The following is an 11,119-nucleotide window of genomic DNA, read 5'->3' on the forward strand; positions in this document are numbered from 1 at the left end:
TACATTAAAAAAATTCGTTGGTGTAAACTTTTGTTACACAAATATGCAAATAATCATAAAATCATATGAATAGAAACTTCATTTAATAAATATCCATATTAAAAAGTGTACTATATATTAGGGCTGGGCGTTCGGGTCTTCGGGTCGGGTTCGGGCCGGTTCTTTTCGGATCCGGATCTTTCGGGTCCTAAATATTTAGACCCAATAGGTACTTAGAAATTTTCGGTTCGGGTTCGGGTCGGTTCTTATCGGGTCCGGGTCGGTTCAGGTCTATAATTAAAATACCCATAAAATATCCGTAATTTTTCGGGTCCATATCGTGTCCGGATCGGGATCGGGTATTTAGGATCTGAAAAGAACATGACATACCCAATTCCATCAAATTTAGTTGATATTTGTCATATATTTCTACAATTTAACAAAATAACTTAAATGAAACTATTAATACTTAAAATAAAACATTTTTAAGCTCTAAATTTAACATTTTAAAGCTTTACTAGATTTTGACCCGCGCTTCAAAAGCGCGGGATTTTAAATTGTAAATAATTTTTATATGAATTAGTATTTTAGAATTGTTTTCCATTATTATGTTACAAATTCGTATTATATAGAAGAAGATAATTTTTTTAAAAAAATATATAATTTATCAATTAGTTTATTTGGGTTTTGTATGTACATTATTACGTAATTCTCTCTTAAATCTAGGTATTTTATCCGAAACCAACTCGAAATCAGGTTTGGTTTGGGTCTGGGTCAAGGAAAAAGTATCTATAGTGTATTTCTTTGGACCCGTGGGGCTTTATTCGAGTACGGGTCCTATCCAAGACTTTATTGGGTAACCAAAGTACCCAAAATATTTTGTTATTAGGTATTTTTGGATATTATGAATATGTTTTTGGTATAACGGATATTTTTAAGTTACGGGTTCAGATTTTCGGTTTTGAGTTCTGAATAAAATTTCAAAATTTTTAAAAATATATTTTGGTATGTGGATAAAGTTTTAAGTATTTTTGGTTTTTCTGGTCATGTTAAATTTTTGGATTTTTTGGATATTTGAATATTTTAAGGTAGTTTTGAGTTTTTGAGTATTTTTCGTGTTTCTGGGATTTTTCTGGTACTTCGAGTTTTTTCGGGTCCTCAATACCTGAACGAATAACGATCCGTTATTTACCTAAAAATTACAGGTATATGAATTATAGACCCGGACCCATCCAGATCTGAAATAAACGAACCTACCTGAATCCAAACCAAAAATTATTAGATACCTAGTTAGGGCCACATGTATGGACTCGTAAAATACGGACCGGAAAAGAATGATCTGTACTTGATCCAAAAACGCGAATGCCCAAGCCTACTCTCTTACAGTATATTGTGTGTGCGCTTTATAAGAGTTACGTTTGTTGAATTGGTGAAATTTAAGATATGTTTAACAGATTTTTGGATAATTTAATAATATAAAGTTATATGATTTATAATATTCTTAAACTTATATTAAATAATAAAATTTAAGTTAATATAATATATATAATTTTTGTAACATATAGTTTTCTAAAGTATTTTTATCAATTTTGATTTTGTAAATATTTGATGTGTCTGAATATTGTAGGTCTATTAGTGAGTTTTTTTTTGAAAATAGTTTTCATTATGAGCATATGATTCGTAAAAGCGTTCTGATTTCTGTAAGATTTCACATTAAATCAAAGGTTTTGTAAGGTTAAGCTGAAAAATTGAAACAAATGTTTTTGGAAAGATCTTTGATTAAAGATTTAATATCTCTCAATTTTTGAGTCAAATGATATATCATACTTTTGTTTAACAAATTAGCGACATGGAATACATGTAGTTGAAATATTTAACTGAATAAAAAAGTTTTATATGATTGCAGCTGATGTTATTGATTTAAGGTATTCTGTAGTGTAGTTATGTGTGGATTTAAGTGAAAGATTTGATCAAAAGTGTTTCATTTTATATGTTTAATATTTTTTAGTAAAATTATCATTTTATAATTATTATATTTGTGAATAAATACGCTGAAGAATAAATTGATAATTCCATAGAGATAGCTATTTGTTAAGTTTCTAGATTATATTGTAATCTCAAATCTAAAATTTCCTTAAATTTCGAAATTAAATTTTTTTGAAAGATTCATTAATAGCCGGTGACGATTTTCTTCTGATTTTCCTTTTCTGTTTCTCCTTTTTTGTCTTCCTCGGCTCCATTGCATATAACCCGTTTTCAATTGGACTGATAATAATTGTTTTTGAAACAGACGAACTCGTGACCCGACGACTCATTACCAATAAGACATGATTGCCATGTTCTACCACATGGCACTTGTTATGTGTTGTAGTAACATGAAGCGGAAACTGCAAGATGATGACGACTAACATAGTGTTGCAAATATAATCTCCAAAACTCACATAAACATTCGACCAAAAAAAAAATTCATAGAAGCATGAATACACTTCCATGGTGGTTCATCGAAACATTAAAAATATATACCCTACTCACTTTTAAGACTTTAGTGTATGTTATTAGAGGAATATCTTACTTAGGTAATGTAGAAAATAATAATCATAACACATCACGTATTTTTAGATGGGTGTGTTGACCAATTCTAATCGAGCATAGATTTTGGTTAATATAATAGGATTAAATTATTAATATTTGGTTGTATATAATAGGTTGGACCAAAATGAATGGGTCCAAACAACTTTTTAAGTAGATTTTTTTAGAATGTTTCTCTTTTAATAGTATAGATTGTGAAACTTCAATATTATATTAATGTGATGAGTTGCATCGTGAATTCGCCCATATAAGCCGGTCACAATATTAGAGAACACAAAAACATCATAGTTTTAGATATATATGTTTTTAAGTCGCGTACAAATCAGTTCTTAACGGGTCGGGTCTATTCGGGTCGGGTCTATTCGGGTCGGTTATTTTCGGATCCGGGTCTATTCGGGTCGGTTTCTTTCGGTTCCGGTTCTTTCGGGTAAAAAAAAATTTAGACCCAAAAGGTACTTGTAAATTTTCGGTTCGGTTCCGGGTCGGGTATTTTTGGGTCGGTTTCGGTTCGGTTCCATACGCTTATCTAAAAATTTCCTACACTAACCACCTAATCAAACCCTAACTACCCTAAACTAACCACCTAAACTAAAGTAAAGAGGAAATAGAGAGGAGTACCTTGTTTGGAGAATGAGAGGCAGTCACTACGAAATGAACCGCAAGTTGGTTTGTGTATACATAGGGAACTATATTTCCTCGTTAAAACCTCGTAATATCCCCATATCTAGCGAGGAAGCAAAAATTAAATCAGTCAAAGAGAGAAAGATAAACAGAAAATGATCAAAAACTACACACCTGATTTAACTCCTTGTTCCAAAATATTCAAAAACTTCAATTTATGCACCAACTGATTGTGTTAACGCAATATTTAAAAAAAGCGAAGTACAGTTTGTCACAACATAACATAAGCTTCAGCTCAACTTAGAGATAACATACAACTTTCATACCTGTATACACGATTAGAAGCAGCAAACCCTGGTTAGTTTCATTGGCCGGAGGATTTTGTAGTTCTGGAAGCCACTAGTCGCTGCGTGAAGGGTTGAATCTGGTGAAGCATGAAAAGTTTGATCTATCTGCATCGCTATTTATAGCAGTCGAAATTAGGGATTTCCAATGGAGGTTAGAGAAAGGGTTATTAAAATTGAAGAATATAGATAAGATAGGTTTGCTATAGTTAGCTCAGTCGGTTTAGGTTGATTGGTATTATAGATAGGATTGCTGATGAGATTGTATCAGACGCAGAGCTAGAGAAGAGAGTGCGAGGTTATCGAGTTGTAACGGAGCTCGCTTGTGAGCATTATAGTGTTGCTGGTTCGATCCCAGCTCCGGTGAGATATAGCGGCCTCTCCTAGTTAACGGAGAGGTGCGGTGAACACCGGGTCAACAGATTGATCGTGTTGGTTCTTGGTTCGAGATTCAAGTCGCAAGAAGAAGATCAAAGCTTTGGATCTTCACAAATTGGTATCAGAGCGATGGTTACAAGATCCGGCGAAAGTTTTGAAGACTCAATCAAGATTTGAAATCAATCGATTTCGAGATGAAGACTCACAAGATGGAATTTGCGATATCGATGTTCGATGGTGCCGGTGATTTTGGGATCTGGAAGAAAAGAATGCTCGCGCACCTTAGTGTGCGAGGTTTGAAGGATGTTCTTACTCCACAACTCAAAGATTCGAAGATTACGAAGGATGATGACGTAGAAGACGAGGACTCAAAGGAGAAGACAGTTAAAGAAGATGACGCAAGGATGGAACGCGATGAGAAGGCCATGAATCTCATCTTTATGAGCGTCGGTGATCACGTTCTGAGGAAACTCGTCAAGTGTGCCTCTGCAGCAGAAGTGTGGGAGCTACTGGATCGACTCTACATGGCCAAGACCTTGCCAAACAGAGTCCACGCTCAGCTTAAGGTCTATTCCTTCCGGATGCAAGACACAAGGACAATCGATCAGAACGTTGATGATTTCTTGAAGCTTATAGCTGATCTCAACAACCTCAACATAGAGATTCCAGAGGAGGTACATGCTATTCTACTACTCAACGCATTGCCAAGCCGGTATGATTCCCTAAAAGAAACTCTTAAGTATAGCAGAGAAGCTATTAGAGTAGACGAAATAGCAAGTGCAGCTAGGTCTAAGGAGATGGAATATAAGGATGCCCCTAGTTCTAGAACATCTGGTGAGGGTAATTTTGTTAGAGGAAGAACAGAGAGTAGATCCCCTAACTCATCTGCAGATAAAGGCAAACACATGTCAAGATCTAAGTCAAAAGATGGCAAGCGCGTCTTCTGGATCTGTGGTAAAGAAGGGCACTTCAAGAAACAGTGCTACAAGTGGCTTGACATAAACAAGAATCAGAAGCAGGGATCTGACAGAGGAGAGTCATCAATGGCTAAAGATGATGCCAAAGATCTAGTTGGTCTGGTAGTTGTAGAGGTTAATTCTATGGAATCATACAGAGACGAGTGGATTCTTGATACAGGCTGCATATTCCATATGACACCAAGAAAAGATCTCTTCATTGATATGAAGACTACAGTCAGCGGAAGAGTTCGAATGGCAAATAATACAATTACAGAAGTTAAGGGTATTGGCTCAATCAGATCCGAGAATCCAGACAAGACTACCTTTGTTCTGCATGACGTTAGGTATATGCCTGCCTTGGAGATAGGAACGAAGATCAATATCAATTCGGTATATGGTCGTAACATTATCCATTCTTTTATTTACAACATATCAACATGAGTCATTAACTAGTTTTTCAAAAAAAAAACATGAGTCATTAATTATTATATTTTATTTAAATAAAAATTTATTATTTATTTACATAATTTATTATAAAAAAAATTTGGTTATTTGAATTATTAAGAGCGTAAAATACAACAATGACATCTTTATATATAAAAAGGGTTTGAATCACTCCTAGAGTGTCTACGTCGGATGCCACATCATCAATTCGTTCACCCGCGTGCCGACACGTGTCCCCATTTAATGAAACATATCGCTTTGTGTTTTGTCTATCGTCTGGGCTTAAATTTGGGCTTACCCTCATCTATTGTTCGCGGCCCATCGAACACCTAACTATGCGGAAACCCTAACTCGAGATGGTGAACGCGTTTGTGTTCTTCGTATCCCTTCGATCGGCGGAGGGTGACGATCCAGTTACGTAATGGGGCGTTGTGATTACTCTGTCTTTAATCTTATTGTCTTTAATCTCATTAAATCAGACACCCACTACGATGTCTTCAGATGCTTTGCGCAGTCGGTGATTTCGGTATAAATAGTTTCGTACCTCTCTTCTGCGAATCGCGATCTCGAATTCTCTCTGCAACTCATCTCTCTTATACTCGGGAGTGATCTAACGTTTTTTTGTTTATTCTATATACTGATTGTTCCGAGTTATTATTCTCCGGCGTACTGTTATTATTTTTCGGTGAACTTTATTCCGTTTATTAGCACTGATAGTTTTTTCTGTGAACCTTTTTCTGTTATCTTCACTGTTACGCAACCAGAAAGGAGCTACTCTGTCAAACAACTGTTATAGAAACCAGACATCTTCTCTAAATCAACAGATCAATTCAGTTTCAATCAAAAAAGTTGCAGCCTCATTACTTTTTCCGTATTAAAGCCGAGTATGCAGTTTTTTGTTGCTACTTTCATGGTATCACCGCTACTCTGTCCAGTTTTGTCAATCTGATATTTTTTCTGATTATTTGATAATGGTTTCTCTTGCTGATTCCAGGCATTGAATAAAGAAAAAGATCCACTGCCATCTTTCAAACCTGCCAAATCTGGAGGTAGAACGCAGAAGAAGGTAACCTCCTATCAAATCTCATCTTCTCTTGAATCATTTTTTTTTTGCTTACGTTGTTCTTTCCTTTTCTTGATTTAACATAAATGGAGCTAAGGAAAGCAAAACCAGAAGGTGAACAACTGTTTCTCGTCGATGACAAGCTTCGATCTGAAGCCCCTATGTTCAAATTGACCAAGCCTTCTATTCTCGCTGACCGTCTTCTTCCTGTAAGTTACTATATCCACTTTTTAAAGATTCCAAATTTTCAGCTCTTACATCGTGTGTGTGTGTTATTTTCTAGCTTTGAAAACTAATTCAATGGGTTTGGATATTTATCATTATCTTTTGTATAAGTTAATGGTTCTCTTCGATGGGTTTGAATATCAATTATCAGGTTGTTGTTCGACGGCTGAAGCATAGAGGTATATGGGGAAGAAAGAGGAAGCGAGAGAACAAAGGGTACTTGCCCAACATGAAAACATCTAAACGCATGTCTATGGCTCTTTACATTGTATGTTTATGCCTCTTTACATTATCAGTACCTTTATATTGAACTTGAAGCTAGAATATCGTTATCTTACAAGAAGCTTCTGTTACAGGTCAATTACTTCCCATCAGGAATGACCCGGTTCATCATGCTGAGAAGTATCCAACTCCACCTGCAGTCTACTCTGGGAAACATGGGTCAGTTAGCATATTAAACCTGTATTCTTCAACATTGCCACCTCTCACCAGGTACTTACATCTCCTTGACGAACAGGTGCTTCCGGTAAACATCCACCGTTTCAGTCAACATTATTTCGTTTGCACTGTAACATACTATTGGACTCAACTGTTCTGTTAAGTTTGAAGTGGAGATTGCACCACAAAACATTACTCAGACAATTCCTTGACCGTCATTTACAGCCGTGACACCATTCTGCACATCCAAGTACCTAAGCTTTATCTCCATGTTTCATGTTGGAGGTTTATCTGTGAATGACTCTCTCTCTCTCTACTCTCTCTCTCTACTCATTTGTTTTGGTTATGTAACAGTAAATATTGTTGGAGGATGGAAAGTGAAGCCGGAGAGAAGTGCTTCGGGTGTACAGCCAGTTTGTTAATAGTTATACGGAAACGATAAACGATATATAAAGTAAAAATAATTAAAATGTCAATTATAACATCTATTTAAATATAGTTTTATACTATGATGATCTGCAATGATTCGTATATTAATATATCTTTTGTTAAACTTTGATTAAACCCACAATTTTTAGTTTGTTCCCATTTTTCTTTTTTAACTGCCATGGATTTTTTTTTTTGAGTTTTAATAATTACTAGATTATCTCCCGTGCGAAGCACGGGCATGTTCAATATGAAACCGGGAAAATGTTAAATATTAAATTTTATTTTCCACAACAGTTACAGATTATTAGATATGATGTATCACCGCCTGTGTGGATCAATTTTATTGTCTTTATATTATTTGATAATGTTATAATTTCTTATTTAGAGCTAAATTATTTTCTGTCAAATATTTTATGAACCTAATAACAGTGGTGCATTCAAATTTTTAAAAAATAGGTTGAACGGGGGAGGGGTTACGCAATAATTTTTGATATTATTTTAAAATGGTCACATGTTTGCAATATTTTTCTAAAATATTGAGATTATATTTTATTTTTAAGATTAAAAGTATGAATTTTTTTTACAACTAAAATTTTGATTTTCAAGACTTGTTTTTATTTTTAACCACATTACTTGTTATGTTATCTTTTAAGATTAAAAATCATAAATTGAGATTTTTTTAATCCAATAGAAAACTGTTTTATTATTTTAAAGGGTTTATGGAAAGGTGTAAATCTAACAATATTAATTATTTTATGTCTTCGATAGTTTTTAAAAGGCCAAGGAAATTTGTAAAAGAAAAATTGAGAAATTTTAAAATTTATTGCAGAAAATAATTTTAAAATTAATTTTTTTTAAACAGTTGCAAACGTTCAGGTTTAAGCAAAAAAAGAAAATTGCAAAGACTAAAAAGTAACAAAATTATTGTTTACCTGAATTATGAATGGTCAAACATTCTGCAACTCCATCTAATTCCATTCGTCTTCAACCCTTGGACTTACTCAGAACATATCTTATTCTAATTTTTCTTTGATTTCTCACATCTTCTCATTCTTCTTTTAGCTTTGATTTCTCGTGAGCAAATAAAATAGTTTCAAAAACTGAATAGTACAAAGATTGATGCTTGTTTTTTTTTTTGTTTACTCAGATTTTGCAGCATAAGTTATGAAACTTAATGATAAAAGTTTCAAATTTATGTAGAAAAAGGAAGAAGATTTGAAGAAACCTGTCAGAAAGAGATATGTTTGTAAAAAAATTGTTGTTGAAATATTTTACAGTTTGGTGCACAAAAGAGAAGAAACGAGTTTAAAGTTTTTTTATCAAAATGAAGTGGGTGATCGTGGCTTTGAATGAGGAATAGTTTAGATCTATGCAACTTTATTTTTTCATCAGAGAAAATTTTAACTGTATTGATAATGTCTTTTAATTTTGTTTTAAAAATTATATTGAAGCACAAGCCATGTGTCAAAATTTGATTGGCCATGTGACTTCTGCTTTAGTATATAAGAGATACTTTCACATTAATCTAACATTCTCATAATTCTTGACATTATCTATTGGTCTATAATTTTGTGGAGTTAAATTATTGTAATTATTGCTCAGAATCTCCACTATTAGAGTAAACCAAAATTTAGAGAAAAAAAGGCCTAACAAAAAAAATATAATATATATATATATATACTATTATTATTATACACAATTTGAAATTGAAAATTCTGGAGTTCAACTTAATAAAACACAGCTTATTCTAAGCAGGTTTAGGGTTAAAAATGCATTAATACAAATTTTCCTCCCATAATAATAAATTTGTCTCATCCAATCTAAATCATTTGTTTTTGTTGATAAAAAAGTTAATAATGTAAGTTCAAAACAATATGTGTAGTTTTATAGTACGATGATCTCAAATAATTATGTCCCGTATCGGACCTAACTCTGAAATGAATTTTAAATAAAACAATATTTTATCCACAAATAATGTTTTGTTACTTTCATTATATGTCTGTCTATAACTTTACAAATAATGTTTGTTTATATAGCTCAACAAAAAATCGTATTTGAAAAAACACGTCTGTTTTTTTAGATTAAGTGGATTTTGAATGTTCAATTTTAGTTTCATTTAGCCTCAGTGTTTTTGCTTAGCTGTGGAAACCAAATTTCGTTTGAACTTATAACAAAATTTAATAATAATTATTCACTTATTGGAAAAAACTTAAAAAGATTGTATGAATAAGGAATATAAATATAATTACAATGCTGTTGTGTAAATTATTCTTTAGAGTTTTTTAAACTAAAAAGGTTAGAGAAACCTTTATGATAGTTCAGAAAATTTATCCAATTGTTTTTAAAATACTAACATGTATTTATCTCCAAAATATATGAATTTCAAACATGGAAAATAATAAACTCGAATTTAAAATTTACTTCTTAATAGTTTTTAAATGTAATTCAAAGTAGGATTAAAATGGCTTACCAGTTATACAAATTAAGAAGGGTAGTTTTTAAAAAGAAAAAAATAATTTGAAAATTTAAATAATAAATAGGGTATTTATCAAATTATCTCTTTTAATGTGTATTTTGATTTTTAATTAGATTCCATATTGGATTCTATCAGCCTTTGACAAGAAATACCTAAATATATGCAAAATAATAGAGGCTGATTGTTTGTGGTTTTTGAAACAGTTTGGTTTTTATTTTTCTAAAGACTACTGTTTTACCAATCAAGTTTCTTAGAAATTAGATTCCCTAAATCGTAGGGAAACCAGATTTTGAAAATAACTACCACTTCTTAACAAAAACTAAAATCCATATTTCCTTGGCTTTTCAACAAAGTACGTGAGTTTACTTTTTTTTATTCTTTTATTTTCTTAAAATTAATGCATTAATATAGCATAGTAATCTCAATATAAATAAACGGATCAAACATCTGTAGTTGAATAAATATAATTTATCAGACATCTAAAACCTAAAAGGAAAAATATATTTATATTTGTTAAATTTTGAAGCCTTGTTTAGGTAAACTATTTAATAATGTTTAACTAATATTTACCATAGACTATAATTTTAGAAAATATAACTGAAGTTGCTGTAAAGTTATAAGTACTATATGTTTATTGCACTATATGTATATTTTTTTTTGAACTTTAGATACTAATAATTAAATTACATAAATTTATATACTTATCATAGTGTTATAATATATTTAAATTTTGTTTATTTTTTTTAAATAAAAATGAACTATTTTATGTGGTAATAGTTTGTATTATTTATTATTTTCTGAGTGAATAATATATTGTATCAAATATTTTTTTATTTAATCAACCTTAACATTAGATCTAATATAATAACTTAAATATAGTCAAAATTCAAAAACTAAAAATTAAAGTACAATTCACCATTCATGTTTTTCAAAATTTAAAATTTACCAAAAAATGAAATTTTATATATAAGAACAAAATTTTCATACTTGTAAAATAAATAGAATATCTTTTGATGTTAAAAGTAAAAAATAAAAGAAATTTAAAAATCTTTCAATAAGAAATTTTATTTTAAAAGTTACTATTTAATTAATTTCTATAGAAATTATTTATGCAGAAAATAAATAACCTCATAAATATATGTTTAAAAATTATTTTAGAAAACAAATTTCATCG

This window comes from Brassica oleracea, chromosome C4, assembly GCF_000695525.1.
Source record: "Brassica oleracea var. oleracea cultivar TO1000 chromosome C4, BOL, whole genome shotgun sequence".
NCBI classification, from domain to species: domain Eukaryota; kingdom Viridiplantae; phylum Streptophyta; class Magnoliopsida; order Brassicales; family Brassicaceae; genus Brassica; species Brassica oleracea.